Source organism: Vicugna pacos, chromosome 3 (assembly GCF_048564905.1).
Source record: "Vicugna pacos chromosome 3, VicPac4, whole genome shotgun sequence".
NCBI lineage: Eukaryota > Metazoa > Chordata > Mammalia > Artiodactyla > Camelidae > Vicugna > Vicugna pacos.
Window position 1 is genome coordinate 8200884 of NC_132989.1, and position 11400 is coordinate 8212283.

The 11400-nt window shown below is 44.8% G+C and overlaps 1 long non-coding RNA gene across 1 annotated transcript in view; it reads right to left on the bottom strand.

Annotated features, from left to right (window-relative positions):
* Positions 1 to 11400, bottom strand: part of LOC140691053 (uncharacterized) — a 225854-nt gene that overhangs the window by 26262 nt on the left and 188192 nt on the right. The window lies entirely within an intron of this gene.

The window sequence follows — 11400 nt, forward strand, 5'->3', positions numbered from 1 at the left end:
ATAGGTCAGTGTCAAAACCGATGCCCGATTCCCAGCACAAGGCACCTGGCTTAGTCAACTTTTGTCAACCTCAACAAAACACGCGCACAGGCAGGACACAGGCTGTCATTCCCAATTAACACCACCTCTGGTTAGTCCGTGTTTAGTGTCTAGAAATTATGACACATTCGTGGCGAGACGGCCATTAGACTCCAGTGTCCCATTCACACCTGTCTCGCATACAGTCCAACCTGCTCACTTATGAATGTCACCATCCCTGTTTGGTCACATTTTTCATATTATTTCTTTTATTCATGTAATGCCAGAGTGGCTACCTTTGCAAGCAAACCAGGGAGGTGATGCATGACCTCCCTTCCCTAACCAAACGGCATAATGTTTGGAAAACACACCAAAAAGCATACATTCTCTGGTGATACAAACACATGATCCTGCCCAAGAAGCAACACTGAAGGCATCTCCAGGGTGAGCACGGCTTTCCGTACGGATCTGTACTGACTCCCAAAGAGCTCTGTCCACCGAAAGCCCCTGTCAGCCAGAAAGTGAGTATTCAGTGGTGGGATATGCAGACACGTGGCAGATGACCCCAAAGACAATTATTTCTCTCTCATAAATTAGCTAAGGCAGAAGTGAATGTCCAAATGAAGAATGCCAAGCACTGAAATGATGCTTGCCTTCTGACAAGCTCCTTTTTTTCTATTTTTCATCTCTTTAGCAACCAGAGGCTGGATCAATTCCTAAAGTTCAGTGTAATTCTCAGAGTTTATAGGCATTCCATGGTTCCTAAGGAACTGAGCATAAAAATCTGGTGGCGTGAACCAAACTAATAAAATTGAGAGTGCAAAATACTGCCTAAACCCCTACACTGTTTCCAGCAATTGGGGGTTTTCCAGGTCCATTAAGACAAGTGTGTTATCATTTTTTTACCAGAGGTCAGTGTTAAAAGTCCCCCTGCTCCTCCAGACCTACAGTCAGAAATTTGAAAGATGGGGAGATTTGGCTTGGCTCATCCTATTTAATTTGCACTATGCCTGGATCTGTCAGGTTCTAAAGAAAGATACAGCCCAGGAGATTTGGGAACTTCCTAATGTGATTCAAGTTGGCAGCCCACACACTTGGCTTCCACTGATTACAGCTTCAGTTTCTGACCCCCAGGAGGCCAAACCAGCGAGAGGGAGATGTGTATAGTGAATGCCGAGACCTAGCTCCATAATGAAAGTGCTGGTTCCTGTCTACTGGCAAAGTCCATTCTTGAGAACCACTGTCTTCCCTATGGCATGGAACTGAAGAGAAATACCAAAGCCCCACATTAACCCAAATGCCCACCCAACAGACTTGTCTAAACAAAGTGGCCTCCGTAAGACTGAGTATTGGCAGCCCCTATAAATCAGGTTTGGGGACATTATTTAATTACATGGGAAAAAGTTCAAAACGCTAAGTTACAAAGTGGAATACAATACTGTAATTTATAGTATAGTCTCAAAATAAAGTGTAAAGTGGTTATATGTATATGGTGAGATTTTAAATGTAACTTCCTAATATTTTTCACCCGGGATGGGATGATATTATTAATGTGTGTGTGGCAGGTGAACTTCTTTCCTTCATTTCTCCCTGCTCTGTGAAAAAGAACTGAAGTGGCTACTCAGGTCCTTCTAGAAAACGTACCCAGAGCCACAGCAGATCAAACACTTTCCTGTGGTGGGAGAAGCCAGGGGACTGGGAAGCCCAGGGGTGGAGCCATCACCATCATCAGTGGGATGAGAGAGATCTGTCGTGGGCGGCGCGGAGGGGCGGGAGAAGGGGCGAAGGAAGAAAGGGGAGAAAAGGGGACAGAAAAGGAAGAGAGAGGGAAAAAAAGGAAGAAAGCGAGAGGAAGAGGGGGAGGTGGGAATGGGGGAGAGGGAGAGAGAGAGAAATGGAGACCCTGGACATTTTCTGGTACTAGAGTAAGAAATGAGGAGAACAAGAGATGTAAACAAGGGCTCACATGTTGTAAGTTCTTCATTGTCTTTCTATATTTGACAGGCATGTGGGTGAAGACGGTTACTTCTGGCTGGACCACCCAAGCTTCTTTATTTACGACCCTGCACTGCAGGAGGGGGTATCATAACTTCAGAAGAATTCCATATGTTTTCAAAAATTTCCATAGTGCATAAGTTTTGCTCTTATAGTCAGTGAAACAAATCAATTAATGAAAAACGAGCTCTTTCCAATTTCCCCAATTTATTTGGCTACTGAACTACATGGCTACTGTCCTTGGCTATGGCTAATCTCAATGTATCTTTACTCCTAAGCCACAAGGTAGAAGCAATAATCAGCTTTTCTCAGGGGGGCAGGATGGCAGGGAGGAAACTTTTTTTTCGTTGAAGTATAGTCGGTTTACAATGTTGTGTTTATTTCTGGTATACAGCACAGTGATTCAGTTATAAATATATATTTCCTTTTCATATTATTTTCATTCTAGGCTGTTACAAGGTATTGAATATAGTTCCCTGTGCTATACAGTAGGACCTTGCTGTTTATCTGTTTTATTTATTTATTTATTTATTGGATTCCACTTGTTTTATTTATTTATTTATTATTGAAGTACGGTCAGTTTGCAATGTTGTGTCAATTTCTAGTGTGCAGCATAACAGTTCAGTCATACATGTACATACATACATTCGTTTATATATTCTTTTTCATTATAGGTTACTACAAGATATTGAATATAGTTTCCTGTGCTACACAGTATAAAACTGTCTATTTTATATACTATTTTTTAATCAATTAACTCAAGAAATATTTGCTAAGCATCACCTCTGTGCTAGACACCAGAGTGTATGTAAGATACAGTACTGAGCAAACCAGCCATAGCCCCTGTCCTTAAGAGAGGTCAGAATGGAAGAAAGAGGCTAAAAGAGCATCTCTAGGATCATCTGGGCTGTACTCCAAACCAGCTCTGGATAATGCAAATCCCCTCCCCAAATACTCACTGAAACATAAGAAACAAGGCCAAAGTATAAAGTCCTTTCTTAGTTAAGAATCGTTATGAATCAATTTTAGTCTGGAGCCAGTGTCAGTGAAAAAAAAAAATCAAAAGTTCAGGACAGTTCTCTTAAGAAGGGCAAAGTTCTTGTTACTCACTAGAGTGCAATGCCAGCAAGTGAAGGCTCTGTGAGGTGAGTTGGAGGTAGGGAAAGAATCCCAGCCTTCCAGGCTATGTAATTTGGAAGCTGTTAAAATCCTCTCACCCATTTTTTTAATGCATTTGTTACAGAGGAGCAGTTGCCCAGAGTTTGCCAGTAACAGCTCAGCATATGCAGAAAATCAATCCCAAACAAAGTTCAAAGAAATCCTTTCAAAGCTCTGTTCGAGGTGACAAATGGTTGCTAATGAGCGACGGAAGCCCTCTCCTCATTTGACTGACGGGCGAAAGGACAGCTGACTGGTGAAGGGCCACCTGCTCACTCCTGGCCCAATTAAGACCTCCAACTGTTTGCAGTAACATGAGATTCACATTAATTGTTCCACTTCTTAATCTGCTCCAAAAAAAATCCAATGCAGGATGGAAACTCTGAGGAATGATCATAAAATAAACTGACACGGACTGTTTCAACATTTCCATAGCCTAAAGCTGCCCACGACGCCTCCTCCTCTCTCGTCAACCACAGTCCTCCCTAGCTGTCTTTTAACTGTGCCCTCCACCACCTACCTACCCACCTTTTAGAGAAAGACAGGCTAGAGTTTGATTTAACTCCTGCCAGAGCTTTCTATCCTAACGGATACAGGTCAGCTGCTACACTTGATCTGATCAGCGCTCACAGCTCCTACAGAGGACCAAAGTTCTCTCCCCAGACATAAAATCATGGCCATGAAACTGACCGTGAATTTCTCAGACATTCTCCCACTGTATTTGAGCTGACCTCCATAACTCGGATGAGACATTTCCTCGTGTTGTGTGTTCACACAGAACTCCACATCTGGGTCTGGATGGAATTTGTTATCATTCTTCAAACTGTATTTAAAAAGTGAGATTGGCTTTGCATTTCTGTATTTTTCTCCTTTATTTTGGACTTTCTCCCTTGGTGGAAATGACTGCTTATGTCCACTGAAAGGCATGTACCAGAATATTCACAGTTTCATTTTTGTTAGCTCCTAACTGTACACATCTTGAATAGCTATCAACAATAGAACGGGGAAATAAATTTTGGCACATTCACATAACGGAATATTATACAGCAATGGAAAAATCGTGAAGCTCTGGTTCTTTTGAAAATGCAGAGAAACCTGAAAGACATCATGTTGCATGAAAGCATCCAGACAGAAGAGCAATTACCCGGGGAAACTCACTGGGACGAGGCATAAGGAGCCCTCACTAAGGTGCTGGGAATTTTTTACGTCTTGTTCTGCATCTGGTTTTAAACATACATAAAACTTCATTGAGCTGTAGCTAAAATTTGTATGCTTTGCTCAATATGATGCACTTTAAGACATGTAACAGTCAACCAAATGTTGCTGTTTCACAGTTTATTTGGGCCTGGCTGGAGATGGGAGAATTCACCAAAACAAACAATCCCCTTTGAGGACAACTTGCTTTAATTGGCATACATAGTGGAGTTCCGCAGTAGAGTGTTAGTAATGGCAACAGTGACAACAAACGGTGTTTTTATAGTCTACAGTGTAAGAGTCATGTAGAACACAGTGCAGATATTTGCTCATTTTTACTGCTATATATATGCATATTATGTATATAATATATATTATATACAAACATATATATTTATACACACACACACACACACATATAGTTTCAGCAAGACTGAAGGGCACGCCAGTGGTAGGCTAAATTATGGCCCCCTAAAGTTATCTACTTCCTAATCTCTGGAACCTGTGAATGTTATTTTGTATAGCAAAAAGAACCTTCAGATGTGACTAAGTTAAGGATCATGAGACAGGGAGATTACTCTGGATTGTCTGGGTAGCCCCAATGCAGTCACAAGAGTCTATGAGAAGGATGCAGAGGGAGAGTTGACTACAGTAGAGAAAGAGAAGGCAGTGTGACCACAGAAGCAGAGACAGGGACGAGGCAGCCAGGAGCCAAGGAATGCCAGTGGCCTCCAGAAGAGGCAAGGAACAGACTCACTCTGGAGCCTCTAGAAAGAACTGACCCAGCTGACACCTTCCTTACCCTCATAACACACAAATTTTGACTTCTTCCCTTTAGAACTGTAAGAGAATAAGCTTGCATGAAGTCACCACGTTTATGGTAATCTGATACAGCTGCAGCAGGAATCTAACACGGGGCACAAGATCATGGTGCCTGGATCCCAACTTGCCTTTCAGCCCTTTAACTTCAAGTTCAATCTTCGTGCGTCATTTCCACCACACCAGGCACTTGACACAGAGCAAGCCAATATCCAAAGGCCCAAAGCTGTAGCAACAGGGCAGAGAATCAGCTCAGGCGGGAGGCACAGTGGACTCCACTCAGGTCATCCTCAGGCTCCCTCTGGGCATAACCAGGCCCTTCCAGGTAAGAGTTGGTAAAACAGTCTTGCTACGAAAACCCAGTCTTCAAGCGGTGGAAGAAGTTGCCACAGGAGCTGCCAGAATACTTTAAGGGAGTGTCATTCCTAGATGGGTCTAGAAACCTCCTGGGCAGGAAAGCCACATATTTCAGTGAGTTATGTCTGTGGCACACAACTCAAACCCCAAAGTAAATTTTCCAACCATGGCTTGAGTTATCTGGTTTGGCCACCTATGAAGATCCAATTTTCCGGTGGATTGTCAAGTCTCCCGGGCACTTTGCGGTAATTTGAATTTTTCTTCATTCATTCCCTCACTCAGTCATTCAACACTTACTGAGCAGTTTCTCTGTGCCAGGTAAACAGGAAGTAGAGAAGAACTGGAAAGACTGAGTTCCTGCCCTCAAGAACTGCTGATAGTCTGCTGAAAGGTTTCGAGAGATTGCAGCTGCAGGGGTGAAAAATGAAGGACCAGCCATTTGGGAGGCGCTGATCCCCTAAAGTAGACCATTTCTCACTACAATGTTGGACAGCACTAAAAAGTCAGTGTACTGAGGTCTTATGCAGCTTGATCTTTGGTACTGTTAACTAGTAGTCGTTACAGGTTAACTGCTCAGTAACGTGTAATGAAGAGGGAGGGAAGGAGGGACAGAGGGAGGGGAGAAAGGGGGACAAACTTCCACGGGGGCAACTGCCACCAAGACCACCGTCTCACTGGCCTTTCTTCATACTGTCCTCCTACCAACCCGTGATCTCCCTGAGACTGAGGGTCTCATTTTCTTCACTTTTGTAACTGCCACACTCAGCACAAAACAGCACTTAATAAAAATAATTTTGGAACAGTGAATAAGTCACCAGTCACTATGAGACAAGCTCAAATCTGAGCAGCCATTCAACCTGCCTGAACCTCTCTCGTGGCCCCTTCGCCCAGGCCCATACCCTCCAGCCCCCACTTTACCAAGCACTCCATCATCACCCTGGGACCAGGCAATGAGGGGATGTCTGTGCTTTAGATCAGCAGACGAGTGTGCCCTGGGGCCAAAGCAGACAGGGTGTAAAATTTGAAAAAATTATCAAATAAAAAAATAAAAAATTAAAATAATAATAATAATAAAACAAAAAACCACCAGCCATAAATGAGGGAAAACTAGCCCCAGGTAAATACAGATTCACTCGGCCATTTTAAATTGCCAGCATAAATATCTACCGGGGAAGAGGGTCAGATTAAAAACAAAGAAACAGAAAACAACAACTAGAAAGTAGTGACAAAAATCTGTTTCTTGCTCGTTTCAGAACAGAGCCTAGCAGCCCTAGATCTCTGTGACTCCCTGCATTATTTAAAAGAATTAATCATTTCACACCAGACGGAGACCAACAGTGAAGTTCTTTGAGGGAAGTTTGGAAACCTGAGGAAAACAAGGTTTTCCAGCTGCCACTGCGCTTCCGAGCTCCTCAGAGGACCTCCTGGCTGTGCTGATCTGTTTCACATCTCCTCGTGTGTGATTTTTCAGGCTCTTCGCTGTGAACTGGGGGCTGACTGGGAGGTGCGACTTTCCCATCAGTTTCTCCTCTCAGGAGAAATTGGAAATATGTCCTTTCTCTAAGCCGCCTGAACATTTCTCTAGACGGAAGATTAACTGTGTCACTGCTGCAGCGTACGATCCGCGGGCGAGCAGCGCGCCCTTCTTCCCTGCCCGAGCCCTTCTGTCATCCATCGGTGAAGGATCCAGGGAGGCTGACAGCTGCCTCGCTTGGCTCCCAGGAGCTCTGTTCCTGGCCAGTACCCTCCCAGAGCCAAGGACGCAGGGCCAGGCCCTGCAGCAACCCGGGAAACGTAAATAGGGGTTTGGCCTTCAGGTAGTGTGGGAATCGTTCCCGCACATTTGCGTTTTCCATCATTAAACACTTCATAAGACTTTTGGCCAAGATCTAAAACAAAGCCACAACTGTTTCTCCAGCCCCAAGACGAGAATGGTCACCTGCATTTGTCTGAAAGAGGAGCCAGGACTGCCCTGAGCAGCACAGTATTTTCTCTGCAATCACCATCCTGGCTCCAGTGGCTTCCCTTAGCCCCTGTTTCTTTCAGCCTCCATCGGGGTCAAAGCCAAGCGTGACCATCAACTTCGGCGGATCCTTCTACTTTGAACACGCTTCCTCTGACATCCACAGGGGCAGTCCTCCACTTCTTCAGGCCTCTCTAGTTCTGCTACCTAATGCAGCACCCCTCTCGCTGTCTGGCCCTCTTATCCAGCCTCCTTCTCCTGCACAGTGCTGAGTACCACCTACATGTGTTATTTATCTGTTCATTGTCTGTTTTCTCCCCCTAGAATGAAATCTCCCAGAATGTAGGGACTTAGGTTTCTTTAGGCCACTTCCGCATTCTCCCAACACTTAGACCAGTCCTTGGTGTGTAGTTGATACTAAATGTATTTTGTTGAATGAATGAACACGTAGGCCTTTTGCAAGGAACTTGTGTTGAGAGCCAGGTTGTCCTATACACACCAATCCATCAAAAAGATGGAAATGGACCTGAAATGCAACTGGCTTCTCAATAACCCATTTTAACCCTCACACCTATGAACTTAACTCCTATTCATCCATCACACAATCATTCCTTGACACGTACTGGTTCGCTAGAATGTGCTCACAGCAGGCTTGATGCCAGTGCAGGAACACAGATGAACAGAACAGACCCTGTCCTGCCCTCAGTGGGCAGAGAGCCTGGCAGAGAGACAGAAACTGAAACAAGTAACAGCAACCAGCCCTCCTGAGGGCTACGATGGGGGAGCACAGGGAGCCGGGGGCACGGTGCTGGAGGCCTGACCTCTTCGAAGAAATCAGAAAATGATTGTCCTTTCTAAGAGCTAACAAGCAATCAAGCAATTCTCTGGGAATACAATGTACACAGAGATCAATTCAAACACAACCATGATGCTTTATTTTTAACACCTTTATTGTGGGACGGTTCCTGTACACTAAACTACATGTATTTCAGATGTGCAATGTGATGAATTCTGATAGATGTAAACACCTGTGAAACCACCACCACAGTCAAGAGTCATCTGGTTTGGCCACCTATGAAGATCCAATTTTCCGGTGGATTGTCAAGTCCTATCTGTTGCTCCTCGAATTCCCAATTTATCCCTTCCCATCCCCAGATCTTGAAAAGTGTTTTATAGTCAAGAGCGTCAGGACTAATAGCAGGCCAATTTGAGGAAAGAAAGATGGAAAGGGCGCATCTTGCACGAGCAGCGTGTGCTGAACATGACCTAGTCTCCCTCCCTCTTGCCTCTCCTTCCTCCCAACCTCATTTTCCGCACACGCCCACATTTACACATACACGCAGAGGCTCGCCGAATTCTCACGATAACCCTCCTGGGGGAGATGCTAAGAGCCCCATTTTAAAAATGAAGGAATTGAAGCTCAGAGAGGTTGCGTAGCTTGTTCAAAGTTGCAGAGCTGCTGAGTGGCTACCCTGAGATTCAGAGCGAATTATAAATGGCTCTCTGGAGCAGGTCTTTCTAAATTCCTTCAATTCCATTCCAGACCCTCGTGCCTACTTATGCTGTCTACGTGTTAGGTCCTCTCTTGGAATATGCCAATATCTACTCTTAAGGCTTCTGTACACAGTGAATATTGCTTATATTCCTTATGTGCTGATAATGTGTTGGTCTTACCGGAAAACAGCCTCTGCCAGTCAAATGCGGCAGGGAGGAGGTTAAGCACGTGTCCATGTAGGGACAACCACGGCCGCTGGTCCTGGCAGGGAGGCAGGGCTGAATCTCGGACTACCCTGGACACTTTGCGGGGTTCCCTCTGGCGACTGGGGTGGGGAATAAAAAGTAACAGTTGCCTCCTTCGGAGACTCCATCACTGGCTTTCCGGGTGACCGGGGCAAACCATTTAATGTCACACACTTCCCTTTCTTCATGGGTAAGATGAGGCACAAATAAAACTCAGCAACCCCACTCGGGGACAAAGATTCATATAAAAGTCAAGCTCCTAAAATGAAGCGACACAGACATGAACACGGGATTTTTTATTACTACAGGCAGAAGTTCATGGAGGGAAATGAAAAAGGGGAGGGCCTTTAAATTTTCTGTGACAGGATTCAGCTGCCCTCCACCATCACTGCCAGGCAAAATCTTGTACTTTACCCACTTCCCCCCAAAAGGGAATAATCAGAGGGCTCCACCTGCAATGTCTCTTTCATCCCATCTTTGCATTTGTCACGTACAGAGTTCACCTTGGCAAACAGCAACAGGGACAATGAACTCTGCATTTGTAAAGCACTCTGCAGGTTACCAGCAATTTCAACTATACTACTAATTTGAACCCTGCAGTAACACTCAGTGATAGGTAACTGGCAACCCCATTTTACAGATGAGAAACTAAGGCTGAGAGAGCTAGATACTTGACCTAATGGCAGAGATGAGACTCAACACCAGTTACTCTGACTCCTTACTTGGAGATCCTTGAATACACTGGACCAGTCAGTGAGGGCAAACCACATCACTGGTTAAACACATTAGTCCCCAAATAGTCCAAGTGGTGAAATGGTCATCTTGAGGACGAAACCCTTCCTCCACAGTGCTATTGCTCAATGGGCATTCATTTCCAAAGACTACATGCTTTCTTCTATTTTCACAGAGCTCCAGGATGCACATGCCAGCACATTCCCTCCAGTTTCCCTCCCTGTCATTTGGGCTTGGAATTGAAAGTCATGTTCTCAGTCTTATTTTCCAGAAATGAAGTTAACAGAATCTGCCTGTCAGAGCCTTGGCTCTCTTTTCATTACTTTTGGATGAAAGAAAAACATCTGAATGGGGGTAAAGAAAGGGGCTGGCGCAAGTTTGGGGCCTGAAATTCAGGAAATGAAGGACAAGCCACTCACAGAGATCTGCAGTCGGGGCACTCTAAACCACACAGAGGACCCATATGGATTACAGAGCCAGGAATTCACCTCTGGCCTCATTTTCTACACATGCACTCCACTGGATTCCCCTCTAAACAGGCTGTCCCGCGTTACCAGAATAATTGGTATGTGCAGTAATAATCAGTATTCGCATGGCAGGCTTGCTTTTATTTGTTAGGCTATTGAGAGGATTTTCAGGAGGTTGTGGGAAGCAACCATGAAAGGTAACTCAGCTCAGCTGAATTTAAAAAGTAGTATCATTTCTGTGGGCTTACGATTCCTTGCAGAACCCAAGCATACCACTCTCCATAAGCCATCACCCTGCCACTCAGGGCTCACAAAGCCAACACTGTAACTGTGCAATGACAAATGGTAATCTAATGGTGACCTGAGACCCCTTCGAAATTATCTTGACTCCTTGAATCATCAAAGAAGAATCCAACTATTGTCACCCCTGTAGAAAGCAGATTTCCTGCGTCCCATCCTTTGCGCTGTCCACCCGGTGGTGATGCACGTGTTAACTTTCTACCTGTCCCTGTGGAGGCCGGTGGAAGTCACACTGGGTCCCCCACCTGGAAGGCCTGCACCTTTTGCTTAATATTCTGCTGTGGCTACCTTGAAATCCTTACCAATTTTTGAACAAAGGGCTCTGTACTTTCATTTGCACTGGGCCCTGCCAATCGTGAAGCTGCTCCTCTTCCCAAGAATGTAAGCTCCAACGTAAGCTGAGATTCTCGTCTGTTTTGTTCACAGATAGCATTGAGAATGGGGCTTGGCACAGCGCTTAATAAATATTTGCTGAATGAATGATTGAGTGAATGAATGAACACCAAGATACTTGATTAATGAGCAAGTCTCACTCCCAGGCCAAGCCAGGGAACACAAGTGCTCTTATTTATCACTTCTGTGCCCTAAGCTCTGAGTCCAAACATTCCAAAATTAGGTTATAGGCCTAAATCATTGCTTAAGGAAGGGGAGCTGGCA